Consider the following 26,899-nt stretch of genomic DNA (forward strand, 5'->3'; position numbering starts at 1 on the left):
CATACATTCTGGGTTGGCTGCTATTTTCGAAGACCCTTTGTTCGACAGTTCCCATGTAGAAGTTAGCAAAGAGAACACCTAGAGGGGATCTCATTGCAACACCGTCAATCTGTGTGAACATATGTCCATGGTGGTTGGAAAAGGGGGCCCTTCTTCGTGCAGATTTCCAGCAGGAAACGGAGGGTGTGTTTGGGGATGTTCAGGGAAGGCGTGGTGGGGTCCCTATACACTCAGTCTAGGATCATCTTGATGGTTTCTTCAACAGGGATGTTTGTGAAGAGAGACTCCACGTCCATGGAAGCAATGAATCCTCCAGAGGGGGTAGTCTAAGGGCTTCAAGGAACTCTGACGATGATTTCAGGCTGAATCTGTCCGGAACATATGGGGTCAGGATGGCGTTTAGCCTCTTGGCCAGCTGGTACGTAGGGGCAGAAATCTGAATGATGATGGTGTGTAGGGGGTTACCTCGCTTGTGCGTTTTTACATTCCCATAAATGTACCCATCATCAGTCAGATTCCTGCCCCCACGTACCAGCTGGCCAAGAGGCTAAACGCCATCCTGACCCCGTTTGTTCCGGACAGATTCAGCCTGAAATCGTTGGCAGAGTTCCTTGAAGCCCTTAGGATCATTGAGACAGTCAATGCCGCCTCTAATGCCTGCCACCTGCCTCCGATCACAGGTGATTATGACCTTGGGTACATTTATGGGAATGTAAAAACGCACAAGAGCGAGGTAACTCCCTACGCACCATCATCATTCAGATTCCTGCCCCTACAAACCAGCTGGCCAAGAGGCCAAACGCCATCCTGACCCCGTATGTTCCGGACAGATTCAGCCTGGATCGTCGGCAGAGTTCCTTGAAGCCCTTAGGACTACCTCCTCTGGAGGATTCATTGCTTCCATGGACGTGGAGTCCCTCTTCACAAACATCCCTGTTGAAGAAACCATCAAGATGATCCTAGACCGAGTGTGTAGAGACCCCACCACGCCTTCCCTGAACATCCCCAAACACACCCTCCGTTTCCTGCTGGAAATCTGCACGAAGAAGGCCCCCTTTTCCAACCACCGTGGCCATATGTTCACACAGATTGACGGTGTTGCAATGGGATCCCCTCTAGGTGTTCTCTTTGCTAACTTCTATGTGGGAACCATCGAACAAAGGGTCTTTGAAAATAGCAGCCAACCCATGAGGTACATCGACGATACCTTTGTCGTTGCTGATTCGTGGGAAGAAATAGAAGACCTGAGGCGTGCCTTCCATCGGTACAGCAGCCTCACCTTTACGTTAGAGCACAGCAAAGACCGCCGCTTCCCTTTTCTCGACGTCCTCGTTGAAGAAAAAGAGGCCCATTTCTCCACCAAGGTCTACTCTAAACCTACGAACCTGGGAATGTCTCAACGGAGAGAGTGCGTGGCCCAAGAGGTATAAGCGCTCGGCCATCAGCGCCTGCGTCAGGAGGGCCCTCTCGCACTGCTCCTCGAACGACACCCACGATGAATTTGAGTGTGTTGCCCAGGTCCTCGTTGATAATGGACACCCTAATAAAAAAATAGGAGTAGCTATCTGCAGGAATGTCAAAAACTGGTACCAGCAGGAGCCGCGCCCCGATGTCCCTGAGCATATAGATCTCTTCTATAGAGGATTCTTCCATAAGAAGTACAAAGATGACAAGCACACCCTCCGAAAAATCATAGGAGAGAATGTCAACACCACCAACCCTGAGAAGAAGGTCAACTTAGTAATTTATTACAAGAACCGAAAAACAAGCAGTTGATAATGAAGGACAATCCAGCTGCCCCTCAGCACGACCCTCTCAAGAAAACCAATGTAGTTTACCATTATCTATGCCCCGTCCGAGGATGCCTCAGCAGTTACACTGGAATGACAATGATGTGTTTTTCGAAGAGAATGTCCTGCCATGCCCAAGAGGGTGATCTTCAATCATGCAAAAACTGCCCACAACCAGAGAATTAAACGACAAGACATTACCCCGAACATCAACATTATAGATCAATCATCAGACCATCGTCGACTGCGCCTCTTGGAAGCCTTGCATATAGAAAAAGAAAGACCATCATTGAACATCACGCAAGAGACCTTTCTTTTTCCTACAGCTACCAGGAGACCCACAACGAGCACCCCACACAACTCGAGCATCGACCAGGATTCATCATATAATGGAAGTGCCTATCAAAATTCCCCTGCTCCTTCCCCACGATGCAGTGCTCACATGCAAAGCAGACCATCAACACACAAAATGCAGCTTAGACCGAGAAGGAATGCCCGCAGGCCTCCAATGATAATTCAGCTCTGAATTTGACCCCGCCCACCACTCACATAAAAGCCGATCTAACCCGTTATTCATTTAGTTCATCTTCCCTGTCCTGACAATGACCATGGAGGTGGTTGAAACATGTAGACTACACAATGTACAAGATACAAGCAAAATATAATATTTTTCATAAAACAATCTTTGACAAATATCCCAATTGAGACAAATATGAATATTGGAATTCAACTCAACAACCTAGATGAGCCAGAAAAACAAATTGTCAGGTGAATTGAAAAAACCCTGTATAAGATTAATTCGTTGAAAACTGTCATTATTTTCAACAAATTAATAATAATAATAATAATAATACTGTAATTACAACATTTATGCATTTCTATAGTAAGTAAATGAAAAATTTTAAACAAACAAATTTCACCCCCAATCTTTTTTCATGAGTTTTGGAGATCATTGGGGAGGGTGAACCTGTCAAATATGTCAAGTAACCTAACAGTGAGGGTTGGGTGGTCAGCGTTGCCAACCACTACGAAGGATAGTTATACTGAAAAATCTCTCTCTCTCTCCAAAGAGTAGAATGTGAGAAGTAAATAGATAGTTAGATAAATAGATATATAGTTCATAGTATTTTAAAAACATAAAGGCACATCTTTGGAAGACAAAAAACAAACATATAAATTTTGTTGTTGTCAGCCGCTTAAAGAGAAATGGATTGACATTCCTTGAGGGATTAAAGAGATAAATCTCTCTCTCTCTCTTTTGCTTGTGCTGTCTGAATATAAATTAGTGGTAACTGTTTCTGTTGGCTGGAAGGGTTAGAAGTATGTATGTATATATTTTTAAGGGTAGTAATATAAATGCAATGATTAATACAGTAATAAGATAATAATTTAAGGTATATTTGGTGTAGGATGATACTTTAAGTATAAATTTGGTATTTGAACTTTCAAGATAGGCAGTTATAAGCATTTTTAGAAGGGGGTGTTAACTATTCGCCAGGGAGATCTGGTATGCATCCCCTGCAAATACAGGGGGTTTACTGTAAAAGGCTGCAGAGCCACGCTCGGCCTAGTTTTGCGGCTGAAAGTGGGTAGACCTCTTCTTTTGAGATTTTTCTGCTGATGAGAAGCTTTAAGAGGTCTTGCCCACCCAGGAACCTCATGCCCCCTGCGTGGGATGTGACTCATTTTAAGGAGCCAGACTCGTGCACCGTACAAGCCTTTACGAGAGTCGTCAGACAGGGATCTGACCTTCAAGACCGTCTTCCTACTTGTCCTGGCATCGGCGAAGAGAGTAGAACTTCGCGGACTTTCCTTTGATGTTAAACACTTGAGGAGATGGGGATCAGTTACGCTCGATTTCGTCTCGGACTTTGTAATGAAGACTCAGAAGTTAAAAGTATGTCTTAATTTAGCCAGACCACTGAGCTGATTAACAGCTCTCCTATGGCTGGCCCGAAGAATTAGATTTATTTTACGTGGCTAAGAACCAACTGGTTACCTAGCAATGGGACCTACAGTTTGTGGAATCAAACCACATTATGACGAGAGATAAATTTCTATCACCAGAAATAAATTCCTCTAATTCTTCATTGGCCAGTTGGAGAGTCGAACACTGGGCCAACAGCGTGCTAGCCGAGAGCTCTACCCACCCCTCCTACGAAGAACTTGCGAAGACTCAGAACCCATCGGTCCCTGACCCTAGGTTCAAGTCCTTCACGATCCTCCCTAGAGGACTTTGTAGATAATGACCCAGACGAGATGCTACTGTGTCCTATTAGAGTGCTGCAGTGCTATTTGAAGAGAACTCACCATCTCCGGCCTGATTGCCAATGACTCTTCGTTAACACTGGCTCAACCAAGAAAGAAGTGTTCAAGAACACAATCTCTTTCTGGCTTTATGAGACAATCAGGAGAGCATACTCTGCTGCTGGAGAAGACAACACCAGTACCTTCCATCCGAGAGCTCACGAAGTCCGGAGCATTGGTCCGACCCTCGCATTCTGGAAGAGCCTGTCAGTTCCTCAGGTATTGAAGGCAGGGTTGTGGTCTCAACAGACCACCTTCACTTCTTTCTACCTTCGGGATATTGCCCACAAGTCCTTGGACACCTTTTCCTTGGGACCTGTGGTGGCTGCTCAACAAGTTGTGTAGCTTACCCGGCTCCTCTAACAGGACAGGGTTGCATCTCGCCTAGTTCTGTGGTTGTGGATGCGAGAATGATTGTGGGAGTGACTGGCCTCTCCTGCTCTTCATCTTGGCTCTCTTCCTGCAGGTAGAGATTGGATTTGAGCTGTTACATGCTGGATCTGGTGGTCGATGCAAGTAAGCATAGAAGCAAACCTGCTCCTTCCTCTAGCGAGGGGAGGAAGGAGATCATGATGATACAAACCCGATACAGTACTTGTATTTGCCTTACTGTCGCTGACTTTTAAGGTTCATCCTAGCCTATTTTTGTATGAAATGATGCCTTCCTCATTCATACGAAAAGGCCCAGAAGCTTGACAGTTGATCTCACATTTCCTATAACCCGATCAATTTGTCAGAGGCAGGTTTTCCCTTCCTCGCTCTTTCGACCAGAAAGGGAACCCCAGGTGTAGCAAACTCCAGTCAGTTCATAGAGACTCACTCAGATTCCTCCCTCCAGCCAGTGAGTCTTCCTAATGTAAAGGACCAATGGCTTGCATATTGTGCCAGAACAAATAACAATTTTTTAAAGTAAATTGTATTTTTCTTAACTATACAAACCTGAGGTCCTTTACATTACATTTTCATGGCCACCTCATGCCACCCTTCAATCTGACACCTGGGCTGAAAGGCAAATTGGAATGTTTACATCCGGGGAAGGTGGAACGGGAGTCTTGCCTACCAGATGGTAGTTAACTGCCTAACCACCTTGTTTGAAAGTTCACCGGCCATTTCCAGCTGCCCTGTAAGTAATTCCTAATGTAAAGGATCTCAGGTTTGTATATTAGGAAAACTACAATTTATTAAAAAAAATTATTATTTTTGAGTGCTTGGTCAGTTCCAAAACAGTGCTCGGGCAGTTCTGAAACAGTGCTCTGTCAGGTTCCCAGTCTGGTGTTTCGGTCCCGAGGGTTCGAGTGCCTGGAGAGGCAAGGAGGAGGTTCCCTTCAGAGGTCCTGTGGGACTTCTGAGGGACCACCTCTCTTTGGAGAGGCAGTGCATTCTCTTGTTTGGCTTTTCCCTGCCCTTGGGGTCGGGAACCGATTCGCATTCCCCATTGTGGTCTCTTGTCTTGGGGGCCTCGAGTGCAGGACCTTTTGATTTCAGTTCTTAGAAGTCTGTGTCTAAGACTGGTTCTGTGCCTGTCCTTCCTCAGTTTCTTCGGAAGCCGAGAGGAGCTTACTCCTGATGATTGTTCTTATATTACGAGATTCGGGAGTCTCGCTGAGCGCTCTGACTCCTTGGAATCTTGAGAACTCAGCGAGCGCTCAGATTCCTTGGGATCGCGAGCGCTTGACTAGTGAGTCGTCGAGTGTCCGGGATTCTGTGGAATCTCAGGCACCTCCAAACCAGTACTGTATTAGGGAGTTCGCTCTCTGGTCTGGTTTAGACATAGGATGGGAGGTGTTGAAACATTCAGGCGTTTCGACACTGTGTGTTGAGGACAGCGCTATTTCATGGCCGAGCTTTCCCGGCTCGGCTCAGCTCGGCTCAGCCCTGCTTGTTTGCCCAGCCACCGATCGTGTTTATGTGATCGGTTTAGCTCACTTGGCTTGGCCCGCTCGCCCAGCGCCTGATCACATTACAAGACTGGCTTGGCTTTCTTGGCTTGCATACCCGGCCCCTGATCTCGTTTATGTAATTGGCTCGACTCGCATGGTTCAGTGAACTGAATGCTGTCGAGGTTCTCCTTCCTTCAGGAAACTCAGCTCAAGTGAACGTTCGCTCTCTTCAGGTTAGCACTTCACCGTGGCGTTAGTGCTCTCCCTCCTCTGTGCTGCCATCATCACCTCTGGTTGATGATCACTTGCGGTCGGCCTTTCCTGCTGGTTCTTGTAGCAGGTCCGGTAAGAGTGTGTTTCTCCTCTCCTCTTCCCTCATACCCTTTCGGTTGCTGCTGAGGGATGGGATTTGGGTAGAGAGGACTTCGATGAGTTTTGTTTCTTTTCGGAGTTTCACTACAAGGATCTACGTCTCGGGCTTGGTTCTTGGATTGGCTTGCCGTACAACTGAGTGTCGAGGATGGTCTTCTGGGTTCTGGCGAGATTATCTGTCCAAGGAGAAGAGATCAGGAGTGTTGCACTGCAGGAGGACTCGAGGGTCTTCTTCTTCAGGATGTGGACACCCTCGATTTTCTTCACAGAGATCTTCACGCCGATTCGTTAGCACAGTGATCTTGGGGAAAGAACCAAGGCATCCCCTGTGAATAACTTTTCACTGCTCCTTGCAGGGGTTTCGTTGGGGCTGCCACGGTCCTTGCTTACTATGGGCATTCTCGACCAGATGAATGCTTTTTCCCTGGACAAGGAGTTCAATTTGGTTGAGCCACCCAGTCAAGCTCTTTCTCCTTCCTCTTCCTCAACAGAAGCAATTCTTGCCTCAGAAGGGTCTTTTGCTGACTGGCAAATTTCCCTGGATCTGGCTCGTCTGGACTTGGGTCTCTCGCTGTTTCTCTTTGTCACGATGGGTGTTCCCTCTCGTAACGAGACGGCAAACCTGGAAGACACCGCTATGGTGTCCCTTCAGGTAGTCTCCTGATGAATCTATGATCCTTTACTTTTTCAAGGCTTTCCCTCCTTGGATGCGATCATTCCTGAAGAGGACTCTGCCTTCTAGAGACTGTTCCAGTCTGAGGGTGGATTCGCCTACCCGGCACCAGACAGCAAACTGTGGGCAATTCTGGTGCTGAGAAGAGGGACACTGTCCTGATTCCGATCTCCAGTCTTGTAAGTCCCAAGTCGTCACTTTCCCTCAGGAACAGACCTTTACTTGGTTCTGCCACCCTCTTTTGTGGAGAGTAGGTAGATACCGCAGTAGTCAGGAACGTGCCAGGGCAACTGCCTTGTCCTCTGGACAATGGCAGGCTAGCCCTTCCTCAGCCCTTAAGAAGTCTTAGGCTTCAAAGGGTGCTCGCAGAACACCCAGCCTTCCTCATTCTCTTCTTAGAAAGTGTGCATATGTGTCTCTTTCAATCCTCTTTCCAATCAGGAAGAAGGCAGAGGGAAGAGAGGAAGGGAGAACACCGTTCCGTGTTCTCCTCCTGCTGGTGTCTTGATGAAGGAATGACTGATGTCACTGGACTAAATGACAGCGACATAGCCGAGACCTGATAGTGGCTATCCTTCAGGAGAAGTGTCTGTTTTCCTCCGGGTCTTGGCCATCTTTCATCGAACTTCCATTCCGTCTCCTCCCCCATGTTCCCAACTTCAGGAGCAGCCAGCCCGGTTAGAGCTAGTTGTCTTTGGTGTCCTGTCATAGCTGCAGAAGTTGTCCCTTAAGGGCAACTTCACCTTCGATTCCCTTCATGGAGAATGGAGGAGATCTGCTTCCAGTTCTTAATCCTTTCCTCTCTCGAAGGATGAGGGAGGATTTAGGCTGGTGCTTGATCGACAGGAACCTCTGAACATGCCTGCATCTTCTCCTTGCGACATGCTTCTGTTCTCAGATGCTCCGACTGAGGAATATACGCATACCAATAAGACTGTTGTCTTCGAGGTGTGCAACCGAGACGATAAATACCTTCTTTTCAACATCCTGGAACTCAAGGCAGTTTTCTTGCCCTTTGAGAGTTTCAGGATTGGTTTTTGGAGGTACTCTGTGGTGTTGTTGGGCAACAACACCACTGTAGTGGCATATGCCAACAAACAAGAGGGTTCTAAAGGGTCCACTGAAGATGAACCCAGAGTAGGGTTTGAAAGCTTTTAAAAATTTTACACTAGCCTTAAACAGTTATATTATTGTGGACCCTTTAGAACATTTATGAACTGTCGTGACAGAGAGCTTTTTTCCCAAACAAGAGGGTCTCGTTTCCCTCCCGTTGCTTTGGTTGACTTTGCAGATGCTCGGATGCACTGTGGTGCACTCTGTAGAGCCATCAGCCAGATACATTCCAGGCAGAGGGATGTATTGGCTGGCAAGCTCAGCCTCTGGCATCAGTTGACAAGGACAGAGAGCTCCCTTCACTCAGTTCTTCACAGAAAGGTTGTTTGACTTGAGGGCTCTGTATCATCTTTCTGTTCGCCTCCCAGCACAACAGAAGTCTGCAGGTCTTCTGCTCCATCGTACCAGTCCCAGGGGCTGCTACGGTGATTCATGCTGTCTAATTCGCAAAGAGTTCAGCAAGTGTCGTTCACCCCGAATTTAGATGAGTGCCCAACCTGCCAGCTCTGCTTCCGAGGCACCGAGAAGAGTTCCTCCCTGACCCGACCTGTGTCAGCAACATGTGAAGCAGTTCCTCAGGCAGTGGAATCCCTGTGCCTTCACGACTAGAGACTATCCGGCTTCCCTTGCAAGCATAGGCTTCTCAATGAGCAGCAACGGAGATAGCTGGATGTGTCTATCAATCCTCTGCAGCAGTACCCAGGGATTGGAGCCGTCTTCGCTGGTTGGTGTCATTGACGGGACCTTTTCTCTGGTCAGATCCGCTCTTCAGCAGATCTTGGACTTTCTCGTCTTTTTCGCCGAGAGTTGCTTCTCTCCCGTTCAGTTGTGAAGACTTAGGTCCACATTCGGCCTAGTCTTTCACCTGAAAGTAGCTCTTTTCTCCTCAGTCGAGATTTAGCTACTGATGAGAAGCCTTGATCAGTCTTGCTCTCCCAGGGGCTTCAGGCCCTGGGCAGCTTATGACTCGTTTAGGGTTCCTGTCTCATACTCCACACGCACCCTTGCGAGAGTCGTCAGACAGAGATCCAATTCTCAAGACCATCTCTCATCTTGCTCCGGCATTGGAGAAGAGGATAGACGATCTTCATGGACCTTTGCTGAGAGTATTCAAGGGATGGGGATCAGTAGCTTGACTTCGTCTCGGATGTCATTGCGAACTCCAAACCCGTTGGCACCTGTTGCCAGGTTCAAGTTCTTCATGAGCAACTCCCCCTTGGACTTTGTAGTCGATGATCCAGGATCCTCTCCCCCTTGGACTGTAGTCGATGATCCAGGATCCCCTCCCCCTTGGACTGTAGTCAATGATCCTGATCAGTCGCTGCTTTGTCCTGTTAGGGTGTTGTGGTACTTTCTGAAGAGGACTCGACATCTCTGTGGATGTTGACGACTTTGCGCTAGTATTACTCACCCAGGAAGAAGTGCCCAAGGACACATCTTTCTTTCTGGCCTCAAGAGACGATTGGAAGGGTGTACTCTGCGGCTGACATTGACGATACCTATACACTCTGTCTGAGAGCTCATGAAGTCACTGGCTTGTTCCATCCCTTGCAATCCGGAAGTTTCTGTCAGTCTGAAAGCAGAGATGTGGTCTCATCAGACCACATTTATGTCTTTCTACCTTGGGATTTTTGCCCAAGAGCCCTTGGAACCCCTCTTCCTTGGACCTGTGGTGGCTGCTCAACAAATTGTGTTTTCGTACCTTACTCCTAGAAGAGGACAGGTAGCATCTCGCCTAAGGTGTATGGTTCTGGAAGTGAGAGGGATTACAAGAGTGACTGGCCTTTCCTCCTCCTCCTTCCTCGTCCGGCTGCTTCTCTTCCTTCTAGGAGAGAATGGAACTCGAATTGACACTTGCTGGAACTGGCGTCTGATGTGGTAAGCTTACACATCGAACTTCCGTTCTATTTTTTTTTTTTTTTTTTCATAGAGTCATAGAAATAATCCCACTCCTTCCTCTAGCAAGAGGAGGAAGGTGACCCTGGCAATAGTCAAACCCTTTTCTGGTTTTTGCCTTACTGTCTCTGACTCTTAAGATGCTTCCTAGCCTATTTTCATGAGAGTTACGTTTCCTCACTCATTCGAAAAGGCCCAGAAGTCTCACAATTGATCTTGCAGTTCCTATACTCCGATCAGTATGTCAGAGGCACAGTGCTCCTCCTCGCTCTTTCGACAGGGAGGAGTAGTCCAGGTATGGTGAACTCCAGTCAGTTGTGAGACTCACTCAGATTCCTCCCTCCAACAAGTGAGTCTTCCTAATGTAAAGGACTGATGGTTTGTATATCATGTAGGAACAAATCACAATTTTAAAAAGTGAATTGTATTTTTCCTAACTATACAAACCTGAGGTCTTTTACATTACATTTATGCCCACCTCATGCCACCCCTCAATCTGAAACCTGGGCTGAAGGGCAAATTGGAATGTGTACGGGGAGGCGGGACTCCCGTGTACTGGACAGTAGTTACTGCCTAACCACCTTGTTCAAGAGTTTTAATGACTGCTTCCAGCTTTACTGTAAGTAATTCCTAATGTAAAGGCCCTCAGGTTTGTATAGGAAATATACAATTTACTCTAAAAAATTGTGATTTTTTTGTTCTGAAGCACAATACAGTACTGCACACTACTGTATTTTATAGAGTACAGTACTTGATTAATATAAATGATACACAAAACGTAAATAAATTATGATAATGCATTTGTTTCTTAACGAACACAATTTCAAATTATGATCACTTTTGTTCGTATCTAAGAAATTTGGTAACTTGAATGTTCGTAAGTAGGGTAGTGTCTATACATATCTTTTTGAGGTGGTCATAGGTGTTTAATAATCAAATTTATACCCAACAGGACTGTGATTGCACCTGGAACACGTCAAGGTCTTGAACTAGAGCTGCAGTGTACAACTCCTTGGTTTGAAGCTTGGCGAGACATGTTTCTTCATGTGCAGTACCCTTCAGATCATGAATTTACTAAGCATTATATTGCTTGTATTATAGTAAGTAATTCTTGTAAATCTCAGGGTATTCCATGTGCAATATGCTGGAGGTTTAGAAGAATCCAACTAGTTCCATGAAAGTAGTTGTGAAAACTTGACTGTGAATAAACAAGATTTTTTTATTCTTGTTGGTTGACTTGCAACCTGCAGAAATAATATGAGGAAAAACTAAGTTTTTTTTTTTAGAAACATTCTCAGAAGATTGAATTTGCTATACTGAAATGTTTGCATGCTTGCGGTTTAGCTTAATTTCCATGCATGCTGTTTTATGTGCCATGGAATCACAAACTATAGTTAAACAGTATCTCACTACAGACTTAATTGGGAATTAGGCCAGCACTGAAAATAGAGATGCAGACCAATTGAAAGTACAGTATAGCCTGCAAGGGGTATGTACAGTATGTATACTAGAAGAACCCTTTTCTGTCAGTCTTGACTTCAGTTGGATGCAGCTACATAGAAATACTTCATTCTCTTTGCTGCATGTTTCATTTCCATGTGTTTATATGACTGATATGTTGCTAATTCAGTTTATGTTTTAGCTGTGTTCTTTTATTTATTTCTCTATTATTTGCCAGAGGTCCCCCTATATTGTCAGTGCAAAACTTTTATTGTTCATGGAAAATATTCAGGGTCCAGGGTCAAGAGAGTCATTAAATCCAGAGGATTAGCTAAGGCACTTATCAAGTCATAGTTGATTTCCATGAAAAGGAAAAAGATTTTAAATTGTATTTGCTCTCACAGCAATACAAACCATCATCTATTATACAGTAGTATCTTCAGCATGAGTCAGAATGGTTTTTGAACTTGCTAACTGGTGGTTACTGGGGGTGAGTGGAGAATACCCCGCACTTGCGTTCTGCCACTATCCACTTTTCCTTTGGTTGCTATAAAGAGTGGGTGGTTTGCTGTGCCCTCTGCCTTCCCCTGTTTGTGTTGTTGAATGCTCAGATGAGTGTTTTAATTGCTTTCATTTTCTGTACAACTGCTTTGTGAGTTGTTTGTCCTTTCTCTCTGCGTATGGAGAAAAACACGAGTACAGTAATCCCATTGTGAGGGGTGTGGGCATCCTTGTGGGCTCTTCATGCCTTTTGTAATGGTTGATCCTTACAGGTACTATTTTCTTTGCTCAGGGATAGTTTACAGGAGGAAAGAGGGAGTCTAAGGCCTCTAGTTGGAAGTCCCAGTGGACTTGACATGCGTGCTTTTTCTCGAAGGAAAGCTGGGTCTCATTGTCACCAACCTAGTTTCCACTGAAAAAACTGTCAAACATCTTGACCTTCTACTGCTGCTGCCATACCTCTCCACTTTGAAGGAGACCAGCCATTACTCTCCAAGCACCAATGCAGTACAACAAAACTGTTTGTATCACACCAAGGGCAGAAGTGCTCAAATGCTTGTGTTCTTCACACTTTTCATTGTTCACTTCTCTTGTTCAAACCCATCTTTGACAAAAGCACATAAACACCATACAGTGCATAGAATAAAATATTTAAAAGAAGTTTCAACTTATTCAGTTAGAGCACAACAAGACATCTTTGACCATGCTGAAAAAAAGTACTGGATGATGGCAGGTAAGTGGAGGGTTCCCCCTCATTCACCCTCCTACTGCCAATTATCTATCTGATTACCAAGTTTCAATGACGAATTCCATCTTTCACAAAGGAATACTCCTACATAAAGGATGATGGTTTGTATTTTTGTAGGGACTGGAAGGCTTTATTAGCAGAAGCGTTTGTGATGCATGAAAAAAATTATTTTGGTCTGTTTTCAATGTGATTAGTGTATGGTGATTAATGTATGTACCATATTCAGTTTTTTTTATATCCTGAAATGCTAAGACTCTGAAGACCAAAAACTTTCATGGCAATACTGATGATCTAAAATCTTTGGGTGTTGTATTAGATACTGATGTAACCTTAGCCACTTATGTGTGATCATGCCAAAACATCAGTGGCAATTAAGGTTCTTTGCAACATCCTTCCAGTTCTCATCTGTATAGTTTTCGTGCTGTTGTGTTTCATTAGTTTCCTTTAGCATCTACCCTCTCAGCTGTTCAGCTTCCTGAGCCTTGCCTTGCACCAATTTTTGCCCCATTTTAGTGTGAATCATTCACATGACTTTTGGGTGTTCAGGTTTTGTTTACTTTCTCAGGAATCTACTTTATTTGACTCATTATTATTATCTAATTTAAATTTTAGAGTATACAGTAAGCAATAATATGCTGAGGCCCCTAGAGGGATAGTGCTGACAGTGCTCATTATGTGGTACATTTTTAAGTACCTTTAAAAGGAAAGAAAAATAAAGATTACTTTGTTTTTGTGAGTAGCATGTAACACTACAGTGTCAAATGTTATCTTGGCTGTTACATAAATTTGTCAGTGAATTATTTTATTACTCAAGGTTCTTTGCAACTTCCCTTCAGCCCCTAGCTGCAGCCTCTTGCATTCCTATTACAGTATCTTTGTTCATAGTGCATTTGTTCCATCTTGCTTTTCACCCTTTCCTAAAAATCGTTTCATAATGCAACTGCAAGGTGTACCCTCCTGTTAAACCTTTAAAGCCTTTTTACTCTTATTTTCCATTTCAGCGCTTAATGACCTCGTGGGTCCCAGTGCTTGACCTTTGACATAAATTTTATATTCCATTCCAGTGATATGTTTAGAGGGATTTTGCTTAATTTCATGATTTCATTAATGTACTTTTTGTTACAGCTTTACACTCTGTCTGTTGTTGTTTTGAGAAATGAATAGTAAATTCATCACTTTGTCACGGACCTTGTATTCTTCTACTTCCCAGGAACTTGCATTGTAGGAATTACCAATTCCATTAACTTGATTGTTTTTATTGTTTGCTTATGCTTCAAGTCTCCTAGAAAATAAGCGACTGCTTTTGCGTAGATTAACTGGTTTTATTGGGAATAATATATTGAATACATATACAGTACAAAGGCGACTGAATGATGGGTGTGCCCATGAATTAACTGGGGACAGGCAATATTCTGAAAGGTTTATTATTATTATTATTATTATTATTATTATTATTATTATTATTATTTGTAAAATTAGGAAAAAGACCTTCTTTAATACAGGTTTTGTTAAACAAAATGGCAGTTTCAACAGCATTTATTTTATATAGTAAAAGCTCAATTCGTCTTCTTAATTGTTTTTCTTGCGCTGGGATGGTTGCAAGTAATTGACCAATATTCATATCCGGTGGTTTAGTGATGTGTAGGAGGTAGTTCTCGTTGAATGTCGACATTCAATGGAAACTACCTCCTACACATCACTAAACCAATATGAATATTGATCAATTACTTGAACCATTCCAGTGCAAGAAAACAATTAATAAGACGAATTGAGCGTTTACTATATAAAATAAATGCTGTTGAAAACTGCCATTTTGTTTAACAAAACCTGCATTATTATTATTATTATTATTATTATTATTATTATTATTATTATTATTATTATTATTATTATTATTATTATTATTATTATTACAGGTGAAAATACTATATTTCAATCTGAGTTCTGATTTACATTAGAATTGCTTAAAGGATTTGTTATTGACAGTTGGGTGGTGATTGGAGGCAAACAAAGATAGTGAAGTTGACAGGGAAATAAAAGAAAGGGAGAGAGAGAGAGAGAGAGAAGAGAGGGAGAGAGAGAGAAATGCAGCTGGACCCCAGAAAAGACAGAAGGAACAAGTCACGTACTGTAGTTTTAAACTTCGTACAGTAAACATTACATCTTTATGGGAATTTATCTTAGCTCACTTTTGCAGCAAAAAGGATTCCATAAAGAATTTTGTTTTTGGCTGCAACCATCAGTTAACTCACAAATTTGAAGTAAAATTTGAGTAACGCTTCATAGATATTATTACCCTAAAACAATTCTCCTTGTATTTTAATAATGTATTTAAATTTTTGTCTATTTATTCATAAGTTCTTAATTTATTCATTTCTTCTTTCTCTGTTTCCTATTACTTTCTGTTACTTCTAAATGAACACTGTTCTTTGGAAGCATTGAATTTCAAGTCAGTGGCCCCTGTGGTGGGCTTGTTCCTTATGAATAGGGTTCATCTTCTGAATAATAATAATAATAATAATAATAATAATAATAATAATAATTGTTGAACAAAATGGCTGCATTTTGCAAATTGATTTTATACTGAGTTTTCTCAATTCTTCTAATAATTCACTTTTCCTGCACATCAAGAGTATCAAAAATACCAGCTGGACATCAGAAAAAGAAAAAAAGAAGAAATACCACCGAAAATGCCAGCAGGAAAATCTACGGATTTACATCCCGGGTTTCAGTAAGAAATACGTTGTTTCAGCCATCAAAATATGAACATTGGACAATTATTGACTAATATTGATGTGCAGGAAAAGCGAATTATTAGAAGAATTGAGAAAACTCAGTATAAAATCAGTTTGCCAAATGCAGCCATTTTATTCAACAAAACTTGCCTTAAAGAAGGTCTTCTCCCTTTGAATAATAATAATAATAATAATAATAATAATAATAATAATAATAATAATAATAATAATAATGGGAAGGTCAAGTATTTGTTACTGCACTGAATATAAGGTGGCAAACATGGTATGAATTTGAAATAAAACTTTGACTAATGTTTTGTAAGGTTAAGGGAAGGTCTTAATTTTCCTGCTTGTAAACAAGATTAAATTCTTTTCAGGTCATTGCAAGCACGAGCGAAAATCCCTTGGATCAGCTAAATCGTTTGTCGCAATATCAGCATCAACAACACCACCAGACCCCAGCCCGTTTTCCAAAGTGGTTTTCACCAAACATTCTCAAGTTTTATCTTCTGATTCATGATGTTGCTGCGGGAGATTATCAGAGGTAAGTTGTTTGCTAGGTCTCTATTCCGATGATTATCCTAAAATGGCTGCTAATACTAGAAGATTCAAATTAGTTTATTGATTTTATTGTGCAAATGCAACTTAGGGGCAGTGTCATAAAAAACCTTTGAAACAGTTTACCGTAGTACATTTACCTTACATAGTTGACTACCATTTACTCCAAAGTTCGATACATTCATATACTAAAAAACTGTCCACTTCTTGAAGTGCAGGTTTCATGTACATTTATGATAATCCCCTTCCTTTCAGTAAGGACTGCAATGTCAGAAAGTACCCTTAAAAGGAAGGAAAAATAATGATTACTGTATTTTGTTTATGCGAGTAGCATGTGACACTACAGTGTCAAATGTTATCTTGGCTGTTACATATTCTTTTTTTTTTTGTCTATCACAGTCATCCTATTGGAGTGGGTGGTTTTTATAGTGTGGGGTTCTGGGTTGCATCCTACCCCCTTAGGAATCTATCATTTTTCTCACTATGTGTGCTGTTTCTAACAGCACACTCTTCTGCATGAGTCCTGGAGCTACTTCGTCTTCTAGTTCTTCTAGGTTCCTTTTCAGGGATCTTGGGATCGTGCCTAGTGTTCCTATGATTATGGGTACAATTTCCACCGGCATATCCCATATCCTTCTTATTTCTATTTTCAGCTCGTGATACTTATCAGTGTTTTCTCATTCTTTCTCATTTACTCTGGTGTCCCATGGTATTGCAACATCAATGAGTGATACTTTCTTCTTGATTTTGTCAATCAACATCAAGTCTGGTGCATTGGCATGTATCACCTTATCTGTTCTGATACCATAGTTCCAGAGGATTTTTGCCTGATCGTTTTCTATCAGTCCCTCAGGTTGATGTTCGTACCACTTATAATTGCAAGCTAGCTGGTGTTTCTTACACAGGCACCAGTGGAGGGCTTTTGCTACTGAATCATGCCTCTTTTTGTACTGGTTCTGTGCAAGCGCCAGACATTCGCTTGCTATGTGGTTTCATATTGCACTTCCTGCGTATGGGTGAGATGTTATTTCCCTCTATTGTTCTTTGGACATATCTTGCTCTTAGGGCCTGATCTTGTGCCGCTGTTAGCATTCCTTCTGTTTCCTTCTTGAGTTCTCCCCTCTGTAGCCATTGCCATGTTTCATTGCTGGCCAGTTCTTTAGTCTGTCTCATGCACTCTCCATGCATTGGTTTGCTGTGCTGTTCCTTTGTTCTGTTTTTCATTCTCATGTCTGTATATTTCTGGGTCTTTGTCTACTTTTATCAGTCCTATTACTATTATTATTATTATTATTATTATTATTATTATTATTATTATTATTGTTATTATTATTATTATTATTGTTGTTGTTATTATTATTATTATTATTGATATTGAAAATGATAGCTGTTTCCATGGCATTTAATTTGTGTAGAGTCTTCTCTATTTGTTTTACAGTCTTTTCTTCAGCATGTAGCTGGTATATCAACTTTTCTAAGAACATTAAAGATTTTGTGTTGTCTTAGGTTTATTTCCTCTTACGTGTCATTCTGTGCTCTGGTGGTCATTATGAGAGTACAAAAGTGAATGAATTGAGATACATGATGCACAGGTATATACTGTATAGCAGATGGGGTGGTTTACAGTTGGTGGGTTCGGTTAGTGGGCTGAATTTTTATAAGTCATGGGTTGATGACAAAAATTTAATCTGTCCTGGAGGCATTGTGATCTCTTAGGCTTAACTGGTGTTGCTGGCTGGAGGCGGTTGTTGGCTTGGGCACCCCCCACGGTTTGATTGGTATTATAGGTCACCCAGGTGACATGCTGTTGGGATCCAGTGCTCTCTCTCTCTCTCTCTCTCTCTCTCTCTCTCTCTCTCTCTCTCTCTCTCTCTCTCTCTCTCTCTCTCTCGATGGTGTTTGGTGTTGGCTGATTTCTTATATTTATCCTTATGGTGATAGGAGAAATTCATTTTCTTTCACTGTGGTAATACTTGGCTTTTTTTTCTAATTTATGGATTGCCTCGAGAAGCAGTGTGCGTCATCGGTCCAGTGTGGTCTATAATTTCTATGTTCTTTATAAGCTCAGCTCTCTGGTCTTTTGTTATGATTTTGATGTATATTGGTTAAAGATGGCCCATTCTTGAAGGTGGCAGGAAAGATGCTTGGAGAGTATGGTAGTGGTCATCCTGACATATGAGTGGTTGCATCCGTCTCCCCAGGCATGTAAATTCATAGATGACACTACTTCTCTTCAGAGATGTTTCTGGGGTGCCGGGTTGTTTTGATGTAGTTGGCTAGTTTTCATATTTTTATATTAAATTTATAAGGTTAATCTTATCCCCTTCCACAGTAGGCAAGACATTTTCAATTACTGTGCCTGTATTATTTTCCTGATTGTCCCCTGATCCTCTAAATATTTTTGGTGCATATGATTTTAGTAGTAAAGTTTTATGGACCCATTTTGGTCATTATTGGTGTTCGTAAATAACTGGTACTGGGAAAGTGCGATGGATACTACCTGAAAAGCGTCAGGGTGTCTTGGAGCACTTTTGTGTCTGACTTCATGAGATAATGAAACAAGCTAATGACTCCTCTGAGAAGGATGTCATTCTCACTTTTGCAAGAGCCTATGAAGTTAAGGGCATGGGATCCTTGCTAGCTTTTCAGAAGAACTTCTTTCTTCAGCAGGTAATGAGGACAGGTGTCTGGCATAGATGGATGGATGACCTTTACTTCATTCTACTTTAGGGACATTGTCCATAAGTCCCTGGGAATTTTGATGGCTGTTCAACTGCTTGTGTAGGCATCCAGCTCCATTTGGACAGAAAAGTTTGTTGGTATAGTTTGAAGGTGTCATTATGGTGTAATGAGTCTCAGTTCCTTCTCTTTTTCCTTTTTAGAGCAGCATCTATGCCAGAGTATCTGCAAGAATTGGATCAGGTACAGGAACTACATTTTGAGCACTCAGTCTTAGCATAGATCCTAAGGTGCATCTCCTTCCACCCTCCTTTTTTAACACGGGGCCAGCTTGAGTAGAGCTAGCGAGTGAACCTGTCTCTTGGTAGTAGTCAGAGTTAGCTACTTTCTGACTTGAATTCCCTCACGTGGGATTTCTTGGGTCTCCAAATTTTTTCCGTACTTGAGTGAGTTCTCTCCCAGGGCCAGAGTCTCACTCATGCCCAGGGCCCTACAACTCTGTTATCCTAAGTGTCAGACTGTGCAGGGAGTTAAAAGAATCATCGTATCTCCTGCCTGCAAATGCCACTGGGAGCATGACAATTCCGGGTAGGATTCAGTGCCAGTCAGTTGTCAGAGATGACCCCCTCTGTAAAAGAGAAAGTCTCATGTATTAAATGGATTGGTTTGTAAATTTGTAGGAACAAATAAATTTTTAAAGTAATTTGTATTTTTCCTAGGGATAAAAAACAGAGCCTTTTACCATAGTCCCACCTCAACTACTCTATTTTGTCCTTGTAAGTGATAGAAAAGTCGCTGGCAGGAGGAGGTGAGTGAGAGGTATTCTCCCCTTTACCCTCCATAATCACCCGTCAACAACCTTGTTACCAAGTTCGATGAACGTTCTAGCTCACACTGTGGATACCTCAATACAAGAGAGTCTGGTGTGTATGCCTAGGAAAAAACAAATGACTTTAAATAAATGTGTTATGTTGTAACTAGCAGTTAGAAGTACTTTCCATAGTCCTCAAGCGCTAACCTTTTCATAACAGCACACATCCTATGATGCGCAGAAATGACATATGAGGAGAACCGGGCTGTTTCACATTATAAGCAGTATTTTATGGCATGATATTTGAATGAACTTTACAGGAAAACATTCAGATCACTTGAAGGAGCCATAAATGACTATATAGCAATACACACCTCAGCTCAGGATACGAGGGAGAATAGTCTGACTTGAGATTTCATGGAGGAATGTACCACACCTCCCCGTCCCAGTACATCTCATATATTTGCCCATAATTGTACTCAGGGTTGTTGCTGGGTTTAGTACTTATCTTTTATGAAAGTATGTCAGCAGTAATTGTAATTTTACAAAGTAAAGTACAAAAAATATTAGAAAGAACATGGATAACTCACTCTAATTTCCATGTCTCCCCATCCCAATATATTTTGTAAATATTTGTTCATAAATATACTCAAGAGGTTGGTGCTGATTTAAGTTATTTTTTTTTTTTTATGTTATGAGCTGTAACTGTAATTTTGAAAAAAAAAAAAAAAAAAAATATATAACTCACTAAAATTAGCATATTTTTACGAGTGTCTTGGAAAGGAGGCCTTATGCAGGGTTGGAAATATTTACTTTCAACTTACTGTGGAAGGCACAGAAAATTTTGTAGAATTTTTTTCTTATTGGCATTTGGATATCTTCCTCTTTCCAGTGATACATTTTTTTTCAAATTGGCCAACCTTAAAGTTTGCTTGGTTTGGAGGTATTGTTAATTTATACATTTAGCCAGACCTGTAAGGATTAAAGGAACTTAGAATGACTTGGACAAAATATGTATTGTACAAGATGCCCAGATAATTATGTATTTAAAATTTGTTAAAATGAATAAATGTGCACTGCAGTAACCTCATGGCCATAACTTAATCCTGGTATAAAATCCACGTACTTTATATTTAAAGTTATATTGAATGTGTACCATACCCCATCATATATTGCAGATCAGATCAGTTGTTTGAGCAGATGACCAGTATGTATGGGGGTGTGAATTGCCACATTATGAAAAGAAATTCAAAACAAGCTGATCAAGGTGATTTGCATCTACCAGATCCTTGGAGTCAGTTTTTGATCCAGCGTGCATCTATTGACCCGTAAGTGTTTGAACTTCTGTAGCCCAATTACACCTTCTGAAACAAAGAACTGGACATATACAGTAGATCTCATGGGTATTTCATTATTGGTTGTTGTTTACTTCACTTTGGATACTCAAACCTGAAATCTGAAACACTGCATAGAAATCAAAGGTCTCATCTATATTTATGACATTCTTTCAGTGGAGGCAGTAGCTCAGAAACAAGCAGTGGCACAGGGACGCCCCGTGAAGATGTAAGTGGCCTTCCTTCTCGCGTGACAGAAGGGGACACCACTGATAACTGTGAACCGATTCATCCTTTGTCTCCTGTTGCACCCCCAGAGGAGGAGAAAAATGGAAAGTTTGATATGATGCCAGGGGTAGAAATATCAGCGGATGTCCCTGTCCTAGTCAATAGACCTAGCTTACCATCAGGTGTCACGCAACATCATGGCGGATGCCTGACAACGCAAGATGTTGATGCTATTCGAACTTTTGTGAATGATTTCTGCATTAAAGCTCTGATTCCTCATGTGGAGAGACAGATTAGATATTTGAATGAAGCGGTAACTAATCGGTCTCGTTCAAAATCACTCTTGAGTGCTACTAGACGCTGGTTAGGCGGGAATAAAAGTCCAGAAAGTGCTACGAATTCTGTCATTTATAGTCCTGAAACCACAGAGCTTCAAACAAGAAGACTTGGTGATTTGTGCTTCATGTTTGGTTTGTATGAATTGGCCCATAGTTCATATCACGCGGCCAAAAATGACTTTAAGAGTGACCAAGCGTGGTTGTATTTTGCTGGTGCTCAGGAAATGGCTGCCCTGGCTGCCTTTATGAACAACAGTGCTGATTACCCAAAACACTACTTAGAGGGGAGTTTACAAACTTACTTGAATGTCTGCAAGGTAGGCATCCTATTATGTTTCTTAGTGGTTCAATTTTAGCTTCGTATTGCTGCAAATGAAGTTACTTGTTAGATTTTGAAGTACTTTATTCATTTATTGATTTCAAAGCCTCCAAGTAGTGTGCGCAAGCAAGTGCCTCCATCTCACATTTATATTCTATTATTTATTTACGGTACATGTAAATTACTGTTAAGTCTTTAGTTTTAATGGATAGACCAGTACTCCCATTGTTAGGACGAGCATAATTAAATACAGGGCCGGATACAAGGTTTATTGTGAATCCATTACAACAACTTGCCGCCAAGGCCCAGCACACCGGCCGCATGACCACACAACCCCGGCCGCATGACCACACAACCCTGGAACCGAGAACTCAAAAACAAAAGACGTTCACAGCAGGGAATAGAATCAGAATTAACAAAGAATTACTTTTTTTTTTTTTACCTAAACCTCTACATCCCTTATCCCTAGAAAAGCAATAATAAGAGCTAATCCTTCTTTATCTAACTGAGAGTAGTTCCTTTCTGCTTTAGATAGTTTTTTACTTGCAAAATAAATTGTTTTTTCATGGTCACCAACCTTTTATAACAAAACACACCCTACACCTACAGGAGACGCATCCACTTCAATGATTAAAGGACTATCCCCATCAAAACTAGTCAGCACTTTGGACTCGGAAAAATCTCTTTAATGCCTTCAAACGCCTTCTGCTGTACTGAAGTCCATCTAAATTTTACATTTTTCTTCAACAAATCATACAAAGGCTAGCTTAGAAGAAAAATTCTTACAAACCTTGCAATAGTAAGTAATCATACCTAAAAAAGATTGAACTTCTTCAACAGAAGTAGGGACATGGGCAATCTAAAAATAGCTTTCAGTCCCTTTGAAGATGGCTTGACTCCTTCACCTGAGATGTGGTATCCTAAATATTCAATAGATTCAGCCTCCAAAACAGTCTTAGTCTTATTTATTTGTACATTATGTGCTTGCAAAGTTCCAAAGCCTTTCTTAAACGGTGATCATGCTCCTTTTGGTAGCACCACTTACAATAATATCATCTAAATAAGCAGCTACACCCTCCACATTTGCCAACAGTTGAGAAATAAACCTTTGGAAAATACTAGGAGATGAGGACAAGCCAAAGGTAAAACGCTTATATTTAAACAATCCTTTATGAGTATTAATTACTAAGTACTCTTGACTTTTCTCATCAACAGGTATTTGAAGATAAGCATTCTTTAAATCAATTTTGGAAAAAACTTTCCCTTACCAACAACAGATAACAATTCCTCTATCTTTGGTAACGGGTACCTGTCACAATGAATTTGTTTATTCAAAATTTTAAAATCTCCACAAATCCTCATTTCAACCTTATTTTCTTTCAATACAGGTACAATAGAACTGCCCATTCACTATGTGATATGGGTTCCATCATTTCATCCGCTACTAGCTTATCTAAGGCATCTTCAATCATTTTCTTGTAATAAAAGGAACTGTGCGTGCTTTCATAAACTTTGGGGTAGCATTACCTTTTAAATGAATCATAGCCAAAACACCAGCAATAGGTTTACTTGAATCTACCAAGTAATTATCTAGCAGCTTTTCTGCACTCACATTAGCAACCTTTATTACTCTAGTACCTTCATCTATTCCAGCCAGATAAATACCTACTTGCTGCATTAAATCTTTACCACACAAATTTGTATTACAAGAATCAACAACATAAAATACCTGAGAAACCTTTGTGCTATTATAAAGTACAGGGGCTAACACTTTGCCCAAGACATCAATTTTCATATCATAACCTCTTAGCTTTTTATTGCATTGTTCCATATTTAGTTTTAACCTATGTACCCACTCTTTGGTTATAGTAGACACAGCAGCCACTGTCAATCTCAAATGGAACTAATTTCTGATTAATACTGAAATAAAATTCATCAGAATTAAGAGCAAAAAAATCTTTCCTTTAACCATTAACAATCTATCATCACTGTTGTCTTCATAATCATCAATAGTTTTACAGCCTTCTTACCTTCAGCCCTACTATTGGAAGCCTTATACCTAGGTTTAACACTACTAGGGCTATGTGAAGAGACAAATCTTTGTTTGCCTCTCTACACACCCTTTTAGATGACCTTTCCTTTTACAAATGTTACAAGTCAGATCTTTAAACCAACAGTCTATACTCTCATGAGAAAAACCACAATGCTTACAAGGTGACTTTTCTTTTCTCACTGAACTAACCTGTGGCTGTGATTCGTTCCTCTCACCCACAAAAGCTTTTCCATGTTCAAAATTCTTCTAAAACTGCACTAGAGGTCATAGCTTGAGAATCAATATTCAAAGCAACTAAATTGGGAAAATATACTTCATTGTCCACTGCCATAAAACAACTGATCTCTGACTCTTGAATCAAAATGATTACTAAAATTGCAATCTTTTGCTAAAGTTTTGAGGTCAGCATACAAACTATTCACTGTCTCATCCCTCCTTTTCTTTCTTTGTTGAAAAGCTATTAGGCTACGATGATAAGGTTTCACAATGTAATGTGATTTCAATACAAGGCCATCGTAAGTCTTTGTATGGGGGTAAATCAGAGCACACAAATTACCCAGTACACTAAAAGCATCAGTTCAATCGACACTAGCAAAACATTTTTCTTTTTGTTATCTTCATCAATTCCAAGATTACTAAAATTAGCTTCTAATAAACTAAGCCAAAGATCCAGGGTTATCTGAGAAGAATTAAAGGATCAATCTTAATCTTAGTAGTCGTTGCCATCGTGAACAAAACCCTAGCATAGGCGAACTCTGCCTAACCTCCACACCATCGCCGTCAATCAACTGACCTTACAGAAGTGTCCTCAGAGCCGGTAGGCTATGCTGAACTCATCAAAAATCCTGGAAAATCCTTACATCCACATGAAGTTCTTGTAGACCCTATGCTCCTCTGCATGGATTCTCGTCGCCATTTGTTAGGACGAGCATAATTAAATACAGGGCCGGATACAAGGTTTATTGTGAATCCATTACAATAACTTGCCGCCAAGGCCCAGCACACCGGCCGCATGACCACACAACCCCGGAACCGAGAACTCAAAAACAAAAGACGTTCACAGCAGGGAATAGAATCAGAATTAACAAAGGATTACCTTTTTTTTTTTATCTAAAACTCTACACCCATAGTAAGCCCTACAGTAGTTCTCCATAAGTAAGTGATGCTACTCTAGTACTGTATTTTGTATGTTTACTGTAAACAGTCATTTTTTGTTTAGTTACATATTTTGCCTGTATGTCCTAACTGCATGAAAGTATTACAATGTTAATAGTAAATAATCAAGTACAGTATAACTATTATTATTTTAACTAACAGCAGGAGCCATTTATGAGATACAATTTTATTAACATTTATTGATCTTTCAAAGTATTATAAGAGAGTTCTGGTACTAAATATTTTTTCAATGTGTTGTTTGGAAAGATAAAGTGGTTTAAATTTTTTACATCCAAATTCTCCAAACCTTGAGTGTTGTGGTTTGGAACATGGTTCTTTATTATACAAGTAATCTATGGGAGTTATTGTATCAGTAAGTTATTGAACTGTGGGACCTGCAGTGATAGCAATGTAAGGAAATTATTCACATTTTGCAGGTTTATAATTTTGCTATAAGAGCTACGTTGTTGAGCAACGGAGTTTTAAAATACTGTGGGATTTTGGTGAAGCTGCCATGATGTTCATTAAGCTGATATCTGAAGAGTGATCTGCTGTCTGCCTTAATGTTGGAACAAGCTGCTCACTGTTTCATCAACTCTCAACAGCCACTGCCAAGAAAGTATGCCTTCCATATGACACTGGCTGGACATCGGTTCAGCAAAGCGGGCCAGCGTGCTCATTCTTTTCAGGTAAAATTTATTCAAGTAAAACTAGAAAATAATACTACCTTACATAAACCTTGTACATGAGGTTACATTTTTTGGGTCAGTTTTCAAAATCCTAGTTTTTTACTCGCTCAGTAGATTTTTAGATCACCCAAGAGAAAGTAGATGAATAATTGAGTTTTAAGGTTTACATTCACTTTAGAAAAAACTACCAGCTGATATAATTTTATTTGAGTCAGTTATTTCAGTACTATTACATCTTCATTGTGAGGAGAGATGTCTTGTACTCATAAACTTGCTTATGATTGCAGGTTTATGCAAGGAGAGGTTGGGTTCTTGCTGAGGATCATATTCATTTCACACTTGGAAAAAACAAGCTCATCACCTCAAGCAGCTCTCGGAAAGCCTGGGTGCCTACAGCCTCTTGGTTGATCAACGTCTTAAAGAAGACTCTCCTAGTCAGCAGTCTCAGTCACAGCAGATGACATATGTTAGGGAGTTCATGAACACCTTCCACCAGTATGTACAACAAGAGTGAGATCCTTCTGACTGGTCTTCCATGTCTTCCATTACCGATCATTGATTCACAGGCTACCAAAGAGTTTTACTGGGAGCTCCCAGAAGCTCCAGAACACTGGCTGGACTGCTGCCCCAGGTGTATCGTTAGACATTGAGATAGGTGCTGATAAGAGGTGGTATGCCTTAGAGCAGGAATTATCGGTGGCACATGCCTCAAGTTTTCAGTATTTAGACCAAATCTAAACTTGCTCAGTAATAATACCCAAACACTGTATCCCCGTTTGTTCCTGTGAATGAGCCTGTGTTTGTAGAAGTTTTCATGAAAAATCTTGTTACTGTTAGTATGATGATTAGTGATGTTCAACTCATTTTTAAATTTGAAAAATGGACAAGAGTGAGAACGTCGAGGTCCCAGTGAAACATTCTACATTTCCTGGTTTCAATATTCACTGGTGCTCAGGAAACGGTAATGCTAGAGCTGTATCCTCAATGTATAGGTCATTTGTTATTTACTGAGTTCAGTACAAGTTAGGTCTTACGCCAGATATGCTATCAGGATCTTTAGTTCTTCCCCACCTGTTGTGATAGTGGGTCAACAAACTATTGAGGTGCGAGGAACTAATTAAATACCACTAACGTGGAGAAGGGCAGTGTTGTATATAGCAAAGATAAAAGATTAGAAGTTAGTGTAGTGGCCCCCATTGCCAAGGTTAAGTGTTGCTTTCCAGAATATCCTGGCATCTTGAGTTGTGGTGAACTTTTCTCTACTGATGCCGTCATCACCA

General features: G+C 41.0%; 1 pseudogene; it reads left to right on the forward strand.

The window, feature by feature from the left end:
- LOC136830478 (trafficking protein particle complex subunit 8-like) overlaps positions 1-26,899 on the forward strand; it is a 61,525-nt pseudogene that overhangs the window by 34,264 nt on the left and 362 nt on the right.

The sequence above is a fragment of the Macrobrachium rosenbergii genome, chromosome 46, assembly GCF_040412425.1.
Source record: "Macrobrachium rosenbergii isolate ZJJX-2024 chromosome 46, ASM4041242v1, whole genome shotgun sequence".
NCBI lineage: Eukaryota > Metazoa > Arthropoda > Malacostraca > Decapoda > Palaemonidae > Macrobrachium > Macrobrachium rosenbergii.